Source organism: Manis pentadactyla, chromosome 14, assembly GCF_030020395.1.
Source record: "Manis pentadactyla isolate mManPen7 chromosome 14, mManPen7.hap1, whole genome shotgun sequence".
NCBI lineage: Eukaryota > Metazoa > Chordata > Mammalia > Pholidota > Manidae > Manis > Manis pentadactyla.
Genome location: NC_080032.1, coordinates 38660700 through 38681459, shown reverse-complemented (window position 1 = coordinate 38681459; position 20760 = coordinate 38660700).

Genomic DNA, 20760 nt, shown 5'->3' with positions numbered 1-20760 from the left:
CTTTGAAGCTATGTTATTATTGTTTACTATTTCTGGTGAACAATACTGTCTCCCCATGGAGAAAATTGGTAAATACAGTTTTCTTTTTTCTTCTTGCATGGGTAGGGGAGGAAAACTTTTCCTCTCTTCCCTTCTAGGTTCTTTGGCTTATCTACTAATTAAACTGACATGAGACAGATTAACAGGAGAAAACAAATTTTAATTTTGTATATATGGGAATCCCAAAGATAGGAGGCTCTCCTGACAGCCAGGCAGTTAAGGTTTTCATGCCATCCTGAGCTAAGGAGAAAGGGGTAGGGGTTGGGACATCAAAGGGGAAAAAGGAAATTCACAGGAAAATGGGAAGAGCAAATGTTTGGTAGAGTGTTTGCCATGCCCTGCAGAGACAGTGGGACACAGAGGAATTTGAATAAACAGGCCCTGCTGTGCGCCTCACCCCTTGGCACACTCAACCCAGAGTCTGTGTAGTTGTCTCTGCGGGTTGCCCTCTTTCTGGACCAGGTCCTCCATCTAAATTATTTTAGGCAGTTAAGGGGGAGGTTAAAAGTTCCTCCTGAATTTGTCTTGGTGCCTGTTTGTGTTCAGCTCAAAATAATGCACACGTCAAGGTGGCACACTCTGCAGGAGGCTACCCCAAAGCCAACACAAGTTTCCAGTGATATGTTTGTTCCTCAGTGATATATCCCTTGCTAATTATTGAGCCTGGTGCCTCCCTCATCCACCTTTCTGATTGAAAGGACACTAATATGAAAAGAAAATCAACCACTGCCCCACCTTGATTCTGGCAGACAGTAAATAATTGTGCCCCACTCATCTGCACTCACTGAAAGAGGCACATTTCACTCTCACCAAAGCCTGGGGACTTTCCCAAGTGCCTAAGGCTAGAGGAGAGTTGGGAGGTGGTGCAGTACACATTCTGTATTTGCATATGGCACTAAAGGGGCATCAAGGGTGCATCCAGGAAAGAGCAGGATGCCAGCCAAAGGGGATTGCCCTGCCTGACTGCCTCAGGGTGGCCAACATACGATGGAAAGACCTCTTCTGCAGAGGCATAAAATCCCCTATTTCCAAACCAAGCAAGTCAAACAAACAAATAAAATAAAAAATACCCCTTGCATCCCTTCCTCTACTTTCTGGCTGTTGAACCAAAGCAAAGTTCAATGAAAATAAACTTTCCCTTCTTTTTCCATGTTTACTGAAGGATTGAACAAATGGTCCACATGATCTGTCACTTTTCATAGAACCCATCTCTAATCACAATGCTGAAGATCTCTCTCTGTAGAAATGAACAAATAGAAGAAAGTTACGAAATTAAAACACTATGTTTAAATCAACAAATTATTATAATTATAAAGCAATATTATAAGAAAAATAAGAAAAACTAGAGAAAAATCTCCAATCAATATGCGCATCGAGAAAAACTTGAGTTAAAAAAGTGTTCATGGTTAACAATTGCTACATAAACATGACTGACAAATTAAAAACTATGATGGAGGCAATGGAAAGCATGTTGGAGTATTTAGGAACGAGTTGGTGAAGGAGAAAAGAAGCACAAGACTAAGTCATGGAGAGAAGGAAAGGCTACAGAAGTCATCAGTGCTCTTCACTAAATAGTTACAGTTCTCTACTAGGATTCCCAGGTAAAATGAAGGACACCCAGTTAAACTTGAATTTCAGTGAAACAATGTATTTTTAAACATATGTATATGTCTGAAATATTTTTAAATATGCATGGGGGCATATTTACACTAAAAATGTTTTTATTTGCATGAAATTCAAATTTTATGGGGCATCCTGTATTTTTATTTGTGTATTTCTGGCCAGCCTACTCCCTCTCTTTAGGACCGAATTCCTGCTTCCTGGAGAAGTTGGATAGGACCATGTGATGAGCTTTGGCCAGTGTCGTGACAGTGGAAAAGATTTAAGTCAGGAAAATAGATGTGCATGTATTTAGTACTTTCAAACACACTTCTATCCACAACTTATTGACCAGAACTAGTCACAAGCTCCTCTCAAGAGTAATAGGACATACAATCCTACTATGCTCTGAAGAGGGAAAACCAGTAATGTGAACAATACTAATGTATCTATACAGAGATAGAAGGATACAGTAGTAGTAAAGGAAGAAAAAAGCTCTCAACGAGAAGACGTACAAATATGATAGCAATAGTAAAAGTAAAGAAAAAGTGAATGTCTAAATATTAGTAAGTCTATTGATAAACAATAAATAATATTTGAAAGCAAAATACAAGGGTTAACCAATCACTAATATGCAAAGGCATTTTGAAATTGTGGCCAACGTTACTGGTAACCATCCAGCATCCATTGTTCTATCCAGCGTTTTCCTCATTATAAGAAACGTTGTTTTACTTATTTATTTATGTTGGGTTAGGAGAGGGCAGGGGGCTCAATGTTTTATTTTCCAACCTCCTTTGCCAACAAAAATCATCATGTGACATACTTCCGACCAATAGGAAGTGAGTGGAAGTCACTGAGGGGGCCTTAAGGAGAATGGGGCGAACGTGGCAGGCACAAGCTTCTTGCATATTGTGCTTCCCTTTCTTCTTATGTGGAACACATTTATAATACTGAACATGGCACAGCCATTTGTGACAATAAGAAAATAACAAGACACTAAAAGCCATTAGCTAAGTATGGTTGAATGGAAAAAAAGAAGGTGCCTGGATGTGGACTTAATTTCATAACAAAAACAACAAAAGCTCTCTTTGTTAAAGATGCTGCATCATGGATAGTCCTTTAAATGAAACCAAATATCATTCTAAATAGATACACATGGCAAAAAGGAAATACATTTAAAATACCAAGTTAAAGTGGGCAAAGTAGATCAATAGGCCATCTTGTGTTAACAAAGGCAAATTATGATTTATAATAAAATGATTAAACACCTCATATGGACAGTATGGGATATTTTTGGGGAATGAAAGCTATGCCTTGTGGATGGGAGGACAATGTTCTGTGTTGCTGGAGGTTGTTGTGGGGAGTACACAGGAAGCTTTTTATAATATGTGTGCTTTTATGACAAACAATTTCATTTCTAGAAATCTATCCTGTTGAAGTGCTCAGGATAAGTGTGAGGAGAATGTTCAGAAGAACCGTTATAATAATCAAAACCTTAAAAATTGGCCAAACTAAAGGTTTGTTAAGTCAATCTGAATCATTCTATCAACTTAAATTTATTCTAAAATCATAGATATAAATATATAAATTCAATAAAGTTGCAATTACTGTGGTTGAAATTAACACAAAAAGTCCAGGATATAGATAGTTTTAATTTTGACCCCCTAACCTTTTACCATTCCAGAACATAGAGTATGGTAGAAGGTAAAAATTCAGCTTTCTTTTCTTCTTTTTTTAATTTACGTAATAACTAATTTCCCTTGCATAGTTGAGCTCATATTGAATGAGCTATTTGTACAAATCTTTGTATGGCCATATGTTAAGTAGGCCATACATCTGGAAATGAGAAATCTGAGTAATATAACCTTCCACTGTTCCTTCTAGGGGATAAGCAATTATATCACTGGGCAGGATCCCCCATCCCACATTTGTAAGATAAAAGCATTCCTTGCTGTTCTTTCTGTCAATGTTACATGTGATAGAACAGTAAATAGCTACATGTGACTAGAGCTGTCAAAACACGATAAAGGATGCCTTATTTGGACAGATCAAACTGTGGTAAGATTTCCTGGTTCCTCAGTAACTACCTTTCTTAACTCTATTGTAAAGCCCAAGAGAGGCATTAGAGGGGTACATGGGAAATAAACAGAGAGGAAAGAACAAGGAAAGGTGTGCTGAGGAAAAATCAAGGACATATGCCCAAAGATGCCTTTGATCTGTGAGACGTTTCTGTGACCTTTGGATCAGAGAGCTCTAGGGCATGGCTTGAGAACAGAGCTCAGGCCAGCCAGCTGTCACTGGCATAAGACCAGTCGGACCACTCGTTATATCCAGAGTTACCTCTACTTATTATTCAGGAAACCTTCTCTACTAAAACATGCTGGTTTTCTCATTTTCATTTTTCTCTTCATTTCCAGCTTCGTGACTCTTAACCTTTGACTCCTGTGTAGCCACAGTTATCCCTCCAGCTAATGAGATCACCCCGCAAGCCTGAGGCTTCACAATGAGACACCACTTAGAAGTCATCTTTCTAATTGAGAGCCCTGTCCAGTAAGCCGTAACATCCAAGGGATGGGGGAGGAGCTGATTTTGAAGTGCCCCGAAGGTTATTCTTTCCCAGACAACACTTTCTGGAATTATAGCTGGGGAGGAAAATGGCTTCGTGCTAACCCTAATGTATGTTCAAACAAGATGCAGCCTAGAGGTCCAGAAGGTAGACAGAAAATAAAAATATACCTTTGAGGAGTGTTCTTCTACTCTTTGGTCTTATTATGTTACTCTGCTTGGAAACCAAAAAGATTTCTTATAACCAACCAGAGAGGAAATGGTGAATATTATAGCATTGTCATTTTTCACTGGTGTTTATGGATTTTGCTAACTTCAAGTTTGAAACATTAAACTTTAAATAACTAAAAAATAACAGAAATAATCACATTTGTAGTATTCAAGCAGTGCATTTAAAGCTACTTAATTTCAGCTCAATTGGTGTTTTCTTTGAGAAATATCATGTGGCCAGGTATTATACATGGAGGAGCAAAGGAAAATAAGACATGATTTCTGCCCTCTCAAATATTTCAGTCTGGTAGTTTAAGGAAAGAATGCTAAATAGAGTACTTTATATGTTACTTAAAAATGAATGCCCCTGTTGTTCAAGCTACCTGATAATGGCCCCAAACTAAGAGTAATAGGGTCTACATAACCTCACATTATAAAGTAAGGTACAAGACCCTCTCTGCAGGAGTTTTAAATTGGGAAAGTCAAAAGCCAGTTATGTCGAATTTGGAAAATTGGACATTTCTTCAGAAGTTAAACATATACTTATGCTATGACCAAGTAATTCTCCTAAGTATGTACCCCAAAGAAATGAAAACATATGTCCATACAAAGACTTGTACACAAATGTTCATAGTACTTTTATTCATAATAGCTGAACCCTGAAAACAACACAAATACCATCAACATATGAATGAATAAACAAATGGTGGCATATCCATAAGTGGAGCACTACTCAATAATGAAAAATGAACAAACCACTGAGAAATGCAGCAAGACATAGATGATTTGCAGAAATGTTATATTAAGGGAAAGAAGGCAGATGCAAAAGAATACATGGCCTATGACCATGTGTATGATTTTAGAATAGGTAAAAACTGATCAATAATGACAAAAAATTAAATTAGTGGATGGATACTTGGGGCTAAGGGAGGGTGATAGGTGTGTTGGGGATTAATTGCCAAGGGGAATAAGGGAACTTTTCCAAGATGAAAATATTCATCATCTCTGTGTGGTGGTGGTGGAAAGGTTAGTTTCTATACCTTTCAAATGGGTACATTTCATTGTATAGAACATACACCTTAATAACCCTGTATTTTAAAGGTCTAATTATGTTAATATTAGTTCTCCTAATTATATAAGAAAAAGATTAAGGATTCATTAGGGGTTGGAAAAAAGTGGAAAAGTTCTTTAGAGTGAGGTAGTTGCTGCAAAGGGAGGGAGAGGAGAGGAGCTGTTCCTTCATCGTAAGTAATCAGGAACTTTGAAGGAATCACTCAGATAACCTGACATCGATCCCCCAGCAATTGTGGAATAAAAGGGCTGGTACCTTATGACTAAAATAACTCCATCTGAGATGGTGAATGGAGTGTCTTCTTGAGCAGCAGAAGGAAGAGGCAGAAGTGCTCTGGGAAAGATCTGCACACACTTTGACGGGTCAAGGATGTGTGTTTGCTTCCTGAAGGCCAGATGTGGAGCACACAGAGTGTGGAGACTCGGTATTAAAAATGATTCTGTCCATCAGGACCTGTGAGAGGATTGGGGCACAGAAAATCGGTGGTAGGGGTGGAAGACAGTATTGAGTAGCCATCCGGCAAAGACCACTGTAAATGAAAGACCCGGAGAGCTCTGAGAGCTTCCGACAGCCCCAAAACTAGGCAACTAGGAGGCAGTTGGTCTTGTTTTTCACCACTGCTCCTTTCAAGCTACTGTGTGGCCTTCCCTCTTCCCAGTGCTCTAGTAGGCAGTTGGTTGAGTATTCACGTGGCAAGGATGTCTTCAGTACACAGCTTGGGTTCTGAATCCAAGCTCAAGTCTACTTAACACCCCTTTTTATAATAATTGTGGAGGCTTGATCTTTTGCCAATTTAATGTTTGTAGAAAGGCAGTAAAGGGTAACTAAAAGTATTTCAGGAGGATATCCAGAGGGAGTGGGTCTCAGATAGTCAGTAATTAGGTCATCTCTACTAAGACAGGATGCGTCTATGTCAGTAGCTTGCAGAGCGTCACGGTTTTGGGGTTGCACGCCCACACAGGTTAGCTCAGCTAACTTCAAATGGAGACATTTGAATGGAGCAGATAAATGGCTACTGCAGGAACTTTCTCTTGTTTGTCCATTACCAGGATGCTGGGAAGTCCCACAAAGGTAAGATACACGATGGTACATGTGATGATATTTTAAACTACACGGTACTAAATATTGACCTGGTGGAGAATCATTACCTTGAATGGTGTTTTGCTACTAAGGATAAAATTAAATTCTTTTAATTTTTATATTCAGATACTTTCTTTTAGATAGACAGACTTATATTTTTATTTTCAGAGACTTAGTTTAGTTCTACAAAGATTGCCTCACTAAATTCCAGGACAAAAAAATGAGGACATTTTTTTTTCCCCAAAATTAGAAAATGAGCCAGATTCACAGGACTGGTCTCTGCCTTTTCAGAACAGGCATTGTTGGCTGACTGTCAGGCCCGTCATGCTCCCATCCCTGCCCCAACCAGACCCAGGGCAGTGTGCCAAACGCTGGTTCCTGCGGCTCCTGAGGGTCCTGGCAAGCCAGGATTCCAGTTGCAGGTAGAGTGGGGCCATCGCCTGTGCTCACAACACCTCCCCTCCCAGCTGCAAACCGCCTATGAAGGCTGAGCAGGACAGCCTGGCCTTTGGAGATAGACTGTGACAGACACATGCCAATAGGCCCCTGCATTTCTTTATCTGCTGAAAGAGTTCTGTGTCCACGGCGTTGCGCTGTGCACAAAGGCTCTAGGCTTCACCCTGGATTCCCTGTCCTTTCTTCCACCTTCCTTTAGGGATCCAAGCTCCTGGAAGCTGAAGTGCAGAGCTGCTTAAATCTTATCTACCCAAACATGGTGACTTTGGCTGGTCTTTCTCTTCTTCTCTGCCTCCCTCTCTCTCTTGCTCTCTATTTCTTTCTTGGTCCAAGTGTGTGAAAATTAGCAGCAGCCGCTACGTGAATTGGGGAAGATGGCTCTGGCAGAGAAAAAGGAAACTAGAGCAGGTCAGTGTCTCCTTACCTTATATAAATGTGACATACATGTATTCAGTATGTGCGGAATATGTGTGTAACTTATTTTGTGTTATAAATAGTACATTTTCATTATTGCATCTTATTATTTATATAATAAAGTGATTGTTAAGGCTATAAAATGATATGGGCATATAAATTTATGTGTAATTTATATTCAGATTTATATTATATTCATATATTATATTTGCTTAGAAATATGTTCAGATTTATATAACATAATGACTGCATATTATGTAATAAAATATATTTACTAAATATAGTGGATAGTAATAACATGGACAATTATCACTATGATTGTAGCAATAGGAGCAATAGGAGCAGTCACAATAAAAACAGATGCTTTGGTTTTCATTAATCTTCCCTCTATGAGATTTACATACGTTATCTCATGTAATCCTTACCACAATCCTGTGACGGAGTAGTGTTTTCCTCATTTATATAATTGAAGAAACCAAACTGTAGAGATACAAAACAGCTCAGTCAAGGTCACCCAACTTGTAAGTGGTCAGTTTCGGATTAAAATACAAATCTGCTTAACTCTAAGGCCCTCTCGCTTACCCACCAAATTAGGTCCGCCATTCAGTGGGACCATCTCTTATCTTACCGGGCTGCCACTTTTTTCTCATGCTGCAAAGGACAGGTTTATTTTTGGTCATTTGATTCAACAGATCTAAAGTCACAGAAGGGAAAATAGCCCTTACCAGAAGAAATACAGATGAAGAGACCCGTAAAACTTCATTGCTTTCCATGAACTGAGGTCCCCTTGGAGCAATGTAGTCCAACATTTTTACCTGTTATAATTTCCTGGTGTCAATGACAAGAAAGCATTTTGAGAGGTAGGAAAAGGATCAGACTACTCACAAGGATGCTTGGACCAGTGGTGTATTTACACTTCCAAATAATTCTAATATACATACCGCATCTGGATTTCACCACTCAAAGTCATCAGAATCCAGGAACAGTAGCTGTGCATGATTCAAAGGGCCAAGTAAGGATGAAAAGGGACAAATGCCCATCCTACTGAAATGCCAATTATGTTTGCTTCTTTTAAGAAATATAGTAACATCACACGAAGATATTTCCATAGTTGTTGCCATACTGTTGCATAGTTTTCATTGGATCATTTGACTCTTGTCCATTTTAGAGTCATTTATGTGTTCCTCTCTGGAGTATGGTTCCCACAAATCTATTACTTTTTTACCGATTTTTTAAAATATTATTTTTCCTGGTATACAAAAGTGTTAACCCTTTTATGTCAAATACATCTAGTATATGCTTTAATATCACTCTGGGTTTCTTGTCTTGTTTAAATGATCTCCACCATGCTTTTGTTGCTACCTTGATTTTCTTCTAAAAATCAATCACCTGATTTTTTAATATATTCAATCATTTAATTGTTCAGAGATTTATTTTTGTGTGTGGTATACAACAGAGAACCAACTAATATATTCTCGTAGCTATACTGCCAGTCACATCAGCACTAATTATTGAACATAATATTCTCAGTGAACTGGAGTACCACTTTTGGTATGTATTAAATGTCTGGAATGCCCCTGTGATATTTTTGTTAAATTATGTTTTTGAATTCATTCAATTTTATGTTAATTATAGGTTAATTTTATTGCTATAGATTTGTAGTTCCTTTTGATAGTTGCCATGGCAAATTTTCTATCATAATTATTTTGAATTATTTCCTTAGCTTCCCTGAACCTTCATTCTACATACATTTTAAAGTTATTTTTCTATATAAAAGTAACATATTTGGATTTTAATTGCAAGTGCATTACACTTACATATTGTTTATGGAAGACTGACATTTTTATGACATTTCTTATTGACATTTTTGCCATTTGAAATGAAATATATTCCCATTTGTTCAGAACTTCTAAGTTCCTTAATAATATTATTTATTTTTCACTACATATACCATGTTCCATTCTTATTAAATCTATTTCTAAATGTTTTGCTTTTATGAATGAATTTTTATGTGTTAAAATTTAACTAAAATAAAATACATCAAATTTATAATGAATTTATAATTTAAAGCTTACAATATTTATAGGAATAAATTACAATATTTCATGTTTCTTTAGATATGTCCTGTTTCATTCTTATTAAATTTATTCCTAAATGCTCTTCTTTTCTTCTGTTGCTATGATGATGACATATTTTCCCATTTTAATTAGATACTTCTTGTTAGTTGATTCTGCATATCTTATGTCGGGACAACTTACCAAAATCTTTTATTAAAATTCTAATTCATTTCTTTTAATGGAGTCTTTTGAGGCTTTTAGATATATACTTATAGCCTTAGCAAGAAGATACAATTTTACTTCTTTTCAGTGTTAACATTAGCTAGTTAATATTCTTTTCCTTTTAGACTTTCTAAGACAATGATGGATATTAATGGACAAGAACATACCTGTCTAGTTCCTGATCTTCAGTTAAATAATTTTTTGGTTTTGTGTTTTTCCTTTACCTAAATAGCCTTTAGGTATAATAAAATATATAAACAAAAATATATAATTCAGAAAATAAAATATATAATTTTCTTCCTAGTTTATCTTTTTTCTTTTTGAAAGATTTGCTGTTAAATTTTATTAAATATATTTTAGCATATTTTTATTTGATCATATAATTTTCTCTTTTAATATAAAAATTTCTGTGTATTGAATTATTTTTGCATTCCTATTAGAGAATATACTTGGGTAGAGTTTATATTTTATATATTTCTCAATCCAAATAGCTGAAATTTTAGTTAGAATTTTTGTACCTATTAGATGGAACCATATGAAATTTCTGTTTTTTGTAGTTCAAAAACAGTCAAATATCAGCAATTATATATAGTTTGATATATTCATATATGAAATTGGCCTATAATTTTCTCCCTTTGTGCATGTGGGACTAAAATTACCCACAAAACAAATAGGGAGCTATCTTTTTCTATAGTCAGTAATTTTTAAGTAATAATGTAATTATTTTACTTCATTTGTTGTATTTTTGAAAAGGTAATGCATAATATGGAGTATTCAAAACATACCAAGTTTGGAACATAAAGTAACCTTTCTTTCTCCTGAGCAAGCACTATTATAGGTTTCTTGTGTTCTTAATTTTTTCTAAGAGATAATTATATGAACTTAAATGCACAGGATCCTAACCTACTCATTGTTTAGCACTGCAGTTTTCCTACTTAACAGTATTTCTTGTATACAGAATGATTTTCGTTTTAGCGTCTGCAAAATATTTCAAAACAAAATTGATTTACCTCGTCCCATTTCGCTGAAATTTTGTGGTGTTTCCAAACTCTTGTTTCTACAATGGAGCATTTAAAATCTTTATCCAAATGACATTTTGTACCTGAGAGAATATTTGAAAGATAAATTCCTAGAGGAGGAATTGGCATATCAAATTGTGCAGGCTTTTCAACTTGTGAAGTAGCTAGTTATTAGGAGATCTTGAGTTGGGAACCAAAACTTCAGATTCCTTCTCCTGTGCTATTTCAGACCTGACAAAATAGTCTTCCCTGAGGGAATTAGAATCCTGCCAGGACTAGAAATCAAGGCTAGGATTTCCCGAGGTTTGGAAAAGATGCCTTCAAGGCAAACTCTCTTTCCCTTGACCCTCTAACTGTATCAATGAGATAGAAAAAGGATAGAAGCCTTGTTCCATAGCTGGCAAATTGGGTGGGCGCTTGTGGGGGTTGATAGCAGAAAGTCTAGCTATCTTCAGATACCAAAACTTAGAAACTTGTGAAAAAAGGGTTTGCTTTCCCATGCAATTGAGTGGTTTGTGCCTCCCAGAAACCTTCATTTTCAGAGTATACAGGTCTGAATGAAGGACAACAGGAACCAAAGCTGATTACGGAGGATTCTCCAAAATCAGATCTAATAATAGAATGAGCAGGGAAGAGTTTTGTTATGTTGAATTGTTTTATTGGTATCTTTCACTCATGTCTTCCTTCCCCATGAACAGCTCCTGGTATTTCAGTTCTAAATGTAAATGTTTCATTGAAATTTTTCTGATGGGACCAGAGCCATCTGTTTCTTGGTATGTTTGCTTTAGAAGACCACTCTGTTTACATGTTATTTCTTAATATAAATAAAGCTATTTCACTTCTGCTCTGTCATGGCTTCTGTTACTGGGTTGGTATGCTTTGTGCCAATTGCCAGAATAGTTTTTCTTTTTTCTTTTTCTTTCTTTGTTTTTCCTCTAGCAGTGCAGCAATAATGTTAATGTGCCGCTGTGTTTTAATAGTCAATTCTGGCTGACTATTAAAATAAAATAGTACACTATAAAACTACTGCATAGATGAACACCCTCCAAATGGCAGATCCCAAGGAGGTGGTGCTCTTTTTAAGAGAAGACAGAGGGTACAGAACTCATAGGGGAGGTGGGATGCTCTGACAGTCCTATGTCATTGCCCTAAAATAGAGTTTGCTTTTTACCTTTCATGCAAATTTTTGTTTCTGAGATACTGGGTTCAAGTGTTTCAGACAAAGCACTGACATCTGTTAATGTAAGAAAGGCTTTATACAAAATGATTGTAATAGGGATATTGCAATAGGGGAGAAAGACAGGGTTCAACTCTGAATACAACAAAGACAGCTGGGAATTTATAGCCAAGCGGTAGGGTAAGTGGTAAGTGGATGGAAAACCACTAAGAGAATGCATCAAGGCTAAGGAGGATTCTTGCTAAACTGACCTAACAAGATTCTTGTTGAAGACAGGGCAAGGACTTAGACATCAAAGACAGGGGGTTGATGATGGGGTGGAGGGGCTGGGGATGAAGAACTTGGGCAGATTATCAAGAATGGGGGATGTCTTATTAGGATTCTTTTCTAAGACTCTGTTGGACAGGCCAAACCAAGATGAGGTCCAAGCATGACAGTTGAAAAGAGAGCTCAGACGGCCCTGACTAAAGTTTGGTCAAGGAGAGTCCTTGTCACACAGTGGCCACTAAGTGAGACACTGTAAGCCTATTATCTGGCATGCAATCTCCTCCATCCCAGCTCTGTCTTGCACAGAAATAACTGGAGAAATATTCCAGAGGGAACCTCCAAATCTCTTAGGCAGGGCACTGGAGCAGCCTTAATTTTGTATAGATCTAGGAGAAGTAGTAACATTCTTCCCTGCTGGCTCTAATGAAGAGCTCAAATAAGAACAAAGCTTAAGCTAAATTAAAAAGGGATCATGCTTCAGCAGCTTGGGATGTGTTCATAGTTCACATCTTAAGAATATGGCTTTCTTTTGATGTAAGTCCTGACCAAGTTACTCTTGGGCCTCAGATTGCTTCCTGACTGCTCCCCAAATTTTATATTTTGTTGCTCTACTTATTCCTGAAATAATTAAAAAGAAAAATTTCTTTTACAACACTGTGTCCCTCCCAAGTAACAATTTTTACATGTAAGAACTCCTTGGATATAATGCTTGAACCACAAGCTATGTCTAATGTAGTATTACTGCAATGTTGTTAGGGAAATAGCTTACATTCTAGGAAGATGCAGGGCTTTTGGCATCCTATAAATCATATCCTGTAGGTACTTGACTACTTTGTGAATCTATACAATTGACCTTAACCCTCAGATTCTGAAGGCTTTACTTCAGAGAAGATTAGGTAGTTGGGACCCTTCTGGAAAGATCATTTTATACTTTCATCTTTGCTCTTTTTCTATAAAATCCTGGCCCAGGAAATACGATATCAAGAGTTAATGAAAATAGGAATCTAGGAATTACTAGACAAGTCACACTTGTCAAGTCTGGAATTAACTAGCTAGTCTTTTTTATTAGAGAGAATTTTTTTTTTCTGAATTTTAATCTGCAGTCTCTCAATTCTAAAATTCATCAAGATGTAAGTCTTTGCATTGAGTAACTATAAGACAGGGTTTAAAAGAGAAGATCTGTTTGAGCTCATGTGAGGGAACCTTTGTTGATTTACATAGAGCTGTATTTAGATATGCTTGATGAGCAGATGCTAACAGTAAATCTTGGAATAATCCCAGCCGTGAAGAGCAGCTTGGGATGTGTTCAGAGTTCACATCTTAAGAATATGCCTTTCTTTTAGAGTCTGAAAATGCTCTGATTTGATGTATCTGCCCCTCTCTGCACAAGTCTGTTTTCTCAACCCACTTTCTATGAAGAGTTCTCAGTCTCCTCTGGTCCCCTTGAGAGTAGAGAAAAGGGAAGTTCAACACCAAGTTTGCAAAAGCTGAAAATGCCAGGACTAGAGTTAGAGTGAGGACAAGAATGTAAAAGAAACTCAGGAGGTTTCTGCTCACTAATAGTAATACCACCAATGTCCCCAATGAACTGCAGACAACTCCAATTGTCCGCAGAGAGCATGTTGCTTCTGCACCCAACAGCAAGTGAGTAAGAGTCAACTCCACATGGAACATCTTCAAATGTTGACATCCTATTGGGATTTGTAAGCCAAAGAGATAGGATATAGCTTCTCCTATGCAAGGTATTATTCATGGTCTCCTGAGAGAGTTAGCAGTTAGCAGTTGCCAAACAAAAGGCTTTCAGACTGTGCTTTGTTTATTTTTATTTTATTTTTTTATTGTTACTGTTCATTCTTTTTTAAAAATTTTTATTAAGGTATTATTGATATACACTCTAATGCAGGTTTCACATGAAAAAACAATGTGGTTACTACATTTACCCATATTATCAAGTCCCCCCCATATCCTACTGCAGTCACTGTCCATCAGTGCAGTAAGATACCACAGATTCACTGTGTGCCTTCTCTGTGCTACACTGTCTTCCCCGTGAGCCCCCCACATCATGTGTACTAAACACAATACCCCTCAATCCCCTTCTCCCTCCCTCCCCACCCACCTTCCCACACCCCTGCCCTTTGGAAACCACTAGTTCCTTCTTGGAGTCTCTGAGTCTGCTGCTGTTTTGTTCCTTCAGTTTTGCTTCATTGTTATACTCCACAAATGAGGGAAATCATTTGGCACTTGTCTTTGTTTGCCTGGCTTATTTCACTGAGCATAATATCCTCCAGCTCCATCCACGTTATTGCAAATGGTAGGATTTGTTTCTTATGACTGAATAGTATTCCATTGTGTATATGTACCACCTCTTCTTTATCCATTCATCTACTGATGGACACTTAGGTTGCTTCCATATCTTGGCTATCGTAAAAAGTGCTGTGATAAACAGGGGTGCAATTGTCTTTTTGAATCTGAGAAGTTGTATTCTTTGGGTAAATTCCAAGGAGTGGGATTCCAGGGTCAAATGGTATTTCTATTTTTAGTTTTTTGAGGAACCTCCATATTGCTTTCCACAATGGTTGAACTAGCTTACATTCCCACCAGCAGTGTAGGAGGGTTCCCCTTTCTCCACATCCTCACCAGCATTTATTGTTCTTAGTCTTCGATGTTGGCCATCCTTACTGGTGTGAGGTGATGTCTCATTGTAGTTTTAATTTGCATTTCCCTGATGATTAGTGATGTGGAGCATCTTTTCATGTCAGACTGTGCTTTGTTTAATCACAATAAGATGGAAATTGTGGGAAAGCAAAGAGCAGAGGGCAGTCCAATGCTTTCTCTTGGCTTTTATTCCCTGTTCAACGCAATGAGAAGCAATATGCAAATATTTGTTGTTCTGCTTCCAGCACTTGGCTTTGAGGGGGGCTCTTCAATCCTCTATGTGGCCCTTTTAAAGCCCAGGGCTGGAGCTTCCCACTCAGTGATCAGAAACAGATACCATGTGAATGTGCCCAAAGCAGACTGCAATACTCCTATTGTCATTAATTCCAGCAAAAGGGGGTCCTGTTTCTAGCAGGAATTATAAGGATTACAGTGAAGTAGAATTACAGCTTCCTTTTCTGTACTTAAATATTCCTCTCTAATTTACCAAAAAGTTCAAACAAATAGAAGTGCTATGCAAACAGACTTTAAGCAGAGTATTTGCTGCTGTTATGCAACCTCCTTCAGGAAAGATATGCAGCCTATATTTCAAAAAATGGCACAATGGCAGTAGTATAACTCACATTGTGAATAAGGAAAAAAAACTTAATTCCATCTATTGCCATGAGGAAAAAAATAATAACCTGGAGGTTCCAAGATGCCTCAAGCTCCTCCTCTGGGGTTTTCTCCCATCACAGATCTTCCAGAAAAAAATGTTACCAGGTCTCCATTTGGTTTACATTCACATAGATTATTCAGAGAAAAATAACCTAACAGATTAATGAAATAAAAATTTAAGACCTACAAGGAACGGTGAAAATTATCATGATTTTGTAATTTCAAAGTTCATCCTTTCTTCTTATATCTGAAAACTCATTAGCAGGAAGACACAGATATATAGAGTGGTTATTTGGGAACTAAAGGCAATCAGTTCAAAAAAGAGAGTGCCTTGAGGCTAAGAAGGATTAGGACATTCTAGAATTAATACTGGTGATGGATATTTAGGAAATAATAAATGTAGACATGCAAGGGATAAGATTTAGTTACTTCTAATGACAATTTATAAACAATTTCTAGTTTTTCACTTTGCTTCCGGGACAAATGTAGCGTCTCTCTTCTTCCTTGGCATGATGGAACCACGTGTGTCTCACGCCTTCTCCAGAGGCAGACACATAAAGGATGATGAGATAAAGTCTGAAACAACACCTCCTCGTGGTCATCTGATTGGACATAAAGTTTAGTAAGGGAGCAGATGAGGCATCTTCTCTCCAGGGTACAGGACAGTTGTCAAGGTGGGGGTGGGGCATCTCCAATGGCTCTATGTCTCATAGAATTGCATCCTTTTCTGTACTTAAATATTCCTCTCTAACTTACCAAAAAGTTCAAACAAATAGGAGTACTATGCAAACAGACTTTACGCAGAGTATTTGCTGATGTTATGCAACCTCCTTCAGGAAAGACATGCAGCCTATATTTCAGTGGCAGCTGACCTGAAAGAGTTACCACCAAACTCAGTGCAAGGATGTGGCCCTCAGTCCTGTGGATTTTTCCCCACTCTAGACCCCAGGAACTGCTTGGGCCACTGGAGTAATATGCTTTGTCCTGCCCACTGGCCCTGGTACTTATGGGCCATTAGAAAAGCCAAGGCTGTACCTACCTGCTGAGCTCAAGATTCAGCTCCTTTATTCTGCTATAAACCTCAGTTCCGTCCCTGCCTACTGTCTTTCCTCAGCCCACCCTCTATTCTATTCATGGTCCAGACTCTCCTCCTTTTACGTTTTTAACCTCTAAATCCTGGTGCCCATATTTTCTTGAACAATTTAATTGGATTGCCGCTGAATGACAGCTCCTTTGACGTATTATAAACCTTGTGCACAGATTGTTTTGAGATGGAATTCGGGACCTCTTATCACTGTAACTTCCTTTTTGCTGATCCTTAAGCACAAAAGGGTTACCTGGGACAAGTCCTGGAACTATTTCTAGATATTTATGTTCATGGGGTTTCAGAACTTTTGCAACGCTAAGGTATGTTCTTGCAAGGGAAGAATTTCCCTGCTCTTAAAAGTGTGAATTTTCTGGCATGTCTTTTGCTCCAAACTAATTTACTAATTTAATTAACATATCAATCATTGTTCAAACATGAAACAGAATTCACCACAGATGGAACAAGAAACAATAATGAAAGGACTACTTGCAAAACTGTGGGCTGGAATTAAACAACGACAAAAGCAAATACACTGATGAGAGTGTCATTTGGAAAGCTGTGATGGCTGAGTTTAAAGGGAAGAGGGCTGCAAATCTTATCACTAGATCCTAGTGAAGTGGGAGCAATGTAGAAAGTGCCTAGTGGGCTGCAGTTATGGAGGAATACAGCTGCTTTCAGATACCCTGCTTATGAGCAGGGAAGGAGTGGTCAATAAACATCCACACTCTGCCTCCTGCCACTGCCTCCCATTGATGAAATCAACTAGAGGTCAGCGCAGTCGAAGGGTTCATTTGTTGCGACAATCCAGTGCACAGAGCAAGGCAGAGAAAAATGGAGGATGCACCTGGGTTAGGCAGCCAGGGGACAATTAAAGAGTAACTAGCACAACTAGCTAACTCAACAACAGCCAAAAATCTAACTGTAGCATGATAATCTGCTACAGTTCTTTTTTTTCTTGTCTAAAGCAGCTTTTGGTTTTTCTTTTTAAATTCTGGTGAATTTAAGTCAGCAAAGTCCATCAATTGCATATTTGGTGAGTACTTGTCTACATGCAAGTCTCGGTACCAAGCATTGCAAAATAGTGTTTCTACTGTTAGAGAGCCTGTTGTCAGTTGATATAAGAGAAGAAAGCATCATTTTCACAAAATGTTGATCGTTTCATGTTCCTTAAAATGAATGCAAATTCTATGGAGGTCTAAACAAGAGGAAGACTTATATTAGATTTATGGAGATGCAGGTAATTTTAAAGGATAAGTAGAAGCTTTAAAAGACTTTGATCTCCAAAAGATGATTCTGACAGCCAGTGTATGGAAGCAAAGAGATAAGAGAAAAGCAGAAATATGGTGTAAGATATGTTTCAGAAACAGTGGATAACCCTGAGAATAGACAGAAAGATGAGCAGGAGATAAGGGACATAAGACTGGGACTTTAGCTTCAACTACATCATAGAAAGGAGAGAAACCACTGACTTCAGAAAGATAAGTGTACTCAAAATTAGTGAAATCTGTTTTATTTTAGCCTTGGGTTTGCTCTTACTATTTTTATTTCATGCTGTAAAGGAAATTAGGCAGATCTACATCTATACTAATTCCAGAAAGCAAGAATGATGGAAAAAAATAGAAAAAATAGAGTAGGCAGATTCAGGCCAATATGAGAAAATATTTCCTAACCAGCCCTCCAAACGCAATAGACACCTTGAATATCCTATTTGGAATGTTCAAATAAAAAAGTGACGCAGAGATCTTTCTTTACCTAAAAATATTGAAGAGAGAGCCTTTAGAACTCCTTCCAACTTTGAATTCTGATCTATACCTCAGAATAAAATACAAACTATGGTAGTGAAATTTTAATAACTTAACAGTTTCGTAGCTCTAAGAAGATAATAAATCAGAGGAAAGAAGCAGGAAAAATTGTTTATTTATTTATTAACTTAGTGACTTCTTAGTGAGTAAAGTTTAGGACCAAATGCAATATAGGAGAGTACAGAGTCCTGAGGAAAAACGGTAGCATCTTAAACAAAACCTAGTAATGATCTTTCTTTCTCTTCACTTACAAGTTTGGTGAGGTTGGAGCAGATAATATCTCTGAGCCTCGCTGTCCTGCCCTGTAAGGGAAGATTACAGTCTTGTAGGATTTTGAGAGGAATTAAAAGAAGTGATCCATGTAAATTTCCTGCTATGTAATAGTTACATAATAAGTGTTAGTTTCTCACATATGTTAATTTTTAAAGACTTTTGGGTGCAGGTTTTCTATTTTAAATAATAAATCCAAGCTACAAATTTAATAAGAAAGTGTATAGTATTATTTCTTTTATAAAGGGATGCTATAGGAATATGTCCAGTTAAGAGAGAAAATTATATGCAATAGGAATTGGAGACTATGCCAAATCAAAAACATGTGACTATTTTCAACAGCTTGCAAAATACACCTGGCTCAGTCTATCACAACTTCTTAGTGTCTTAATGATGAAAAACCTACTTAGCTTCTTCACCTGGCTTAGCCTTGAAATCTGCCAATTGACTCAGGTAATTAAAACTTCCAATGTTTGCTAAGAAAGAGGACTGACTGTACATGTGCTCTTAGCATTCCAAACAGTCATGGTTCCTTGTAAACAATTTTTATTTTCTACTTTACCTAAAATTGCAAAACAAAAACCAAACCCACTTAACCAAGCAGACAATCAATCAAACAAACAAAAAAACAAACAATGCAGTGGGAAAAAAAAGCAAAACTCAAGTTTTCCCAGTGCCCAGGTCTAATTTTCAATTGCCAATATCAGTCCTGGAACTTCAATGCTACAACATTTGTTGTTTGGGGTGATGCTAAAATAGCCAAGGAAAAGGAGATACTCTGTTTGGTGTTCCTATATAAGGAAGCACCCCAAAACTTAGTGGCTTAAAACAATGAAAATCTTTTATTTTAATTATAAATCCACAATATTGACAGGGCTTTATGGTGATGCATTTCTCTGCTCTATTTGGCATTGACTGGGATGGCTTGAATGCAGGTTGGGAGAGGGGCTTTGGAGATTGCTGAGGGGTTGGTGGGTGGAGTGCAGACATCAGAGTTCTGAGCTTTATTTAAAGGCAAAGCTAACAGCCATTTATAGGGTGAAGGAGGATGGCGTAGTAGTCTTCAGAGAGTCAGACACCTAAGTTCAAGTTCCAGCCCTAGTAGCAATATGATGTTGAATTAAACTCTTTAAGCCTGCATTTTCTCATCTATAAAATAGATAATAACATCTCTTACATTGAGCAAAGTAGTCATGGACGCACACACATGATTAACACCAGGCTATTTATTTCAGCAATGGAATATCAGAGCACAAATGCCTCTGTACTTAGGCCTTGGGTTACATGCCCCAGGGTGAGTGCTCCCTGAAAGGTCTGCTCCCCTACATGCTCTAGATATCACCAGAGAAGGGCCACAGGTAACCTGGGACCCCTTGGTCAGCATCACCTCATTAGGAAGGAGGAGCCTGCAGAACTCACCCTCTCTGTGAAGCTCTGAAAGTGGATAGAAACAGAAATCCAAGGTTCTCTATCTGTAAGATTGCTGTAATGGGTAATATAAAATGTTTGGCTAGCATTTATCTTATGATAAACTCAGTAAATATTAACTGTTTGCATTATTATTGGGCTCTGCCTATTTGGTTAGGTAGCCTCCTTTGAATATAAATTTATAGAATTCATAGTAGAAATAAAGCATGTGTTTCTGTTGTGAATGTTATCTTTGTGAGGGTTTTATCAGCTCAGGATTGCTAAAAAACAACTGCCATTTATCCTCACGAATCTGTGGATTATCTGGGGGTCAGCTGAGCATGGGCAGGTGCACCTGGGGCTTGGTTGGACTCATCTTGCCTTTGAACCGCATGTTTCTAACTCTCTTCTAGGAGCAATCATGAGCCTTGGCATGCTGCTCCCATAGTGACAGCAGAGGCAACAGGGAACAAGTAGAGATATATAAGAATTCTCAAATCCCAGGCTCAAAACTAGCACACTGTCATTTCCACAATTTCTGTTGGCCAAACCAAATACAGCATATGGCCACCTCCAAAGTCTTGGGGAGAAAAAATAAACTTCACCTCTTTAGCGGGAAGAACTACGAAGTCACAGAGGATGTAAGAGAGACCATCAATGCGATCTACCACCTGGTAGACTTGGAAGATTTATTTTGTGAAGCAA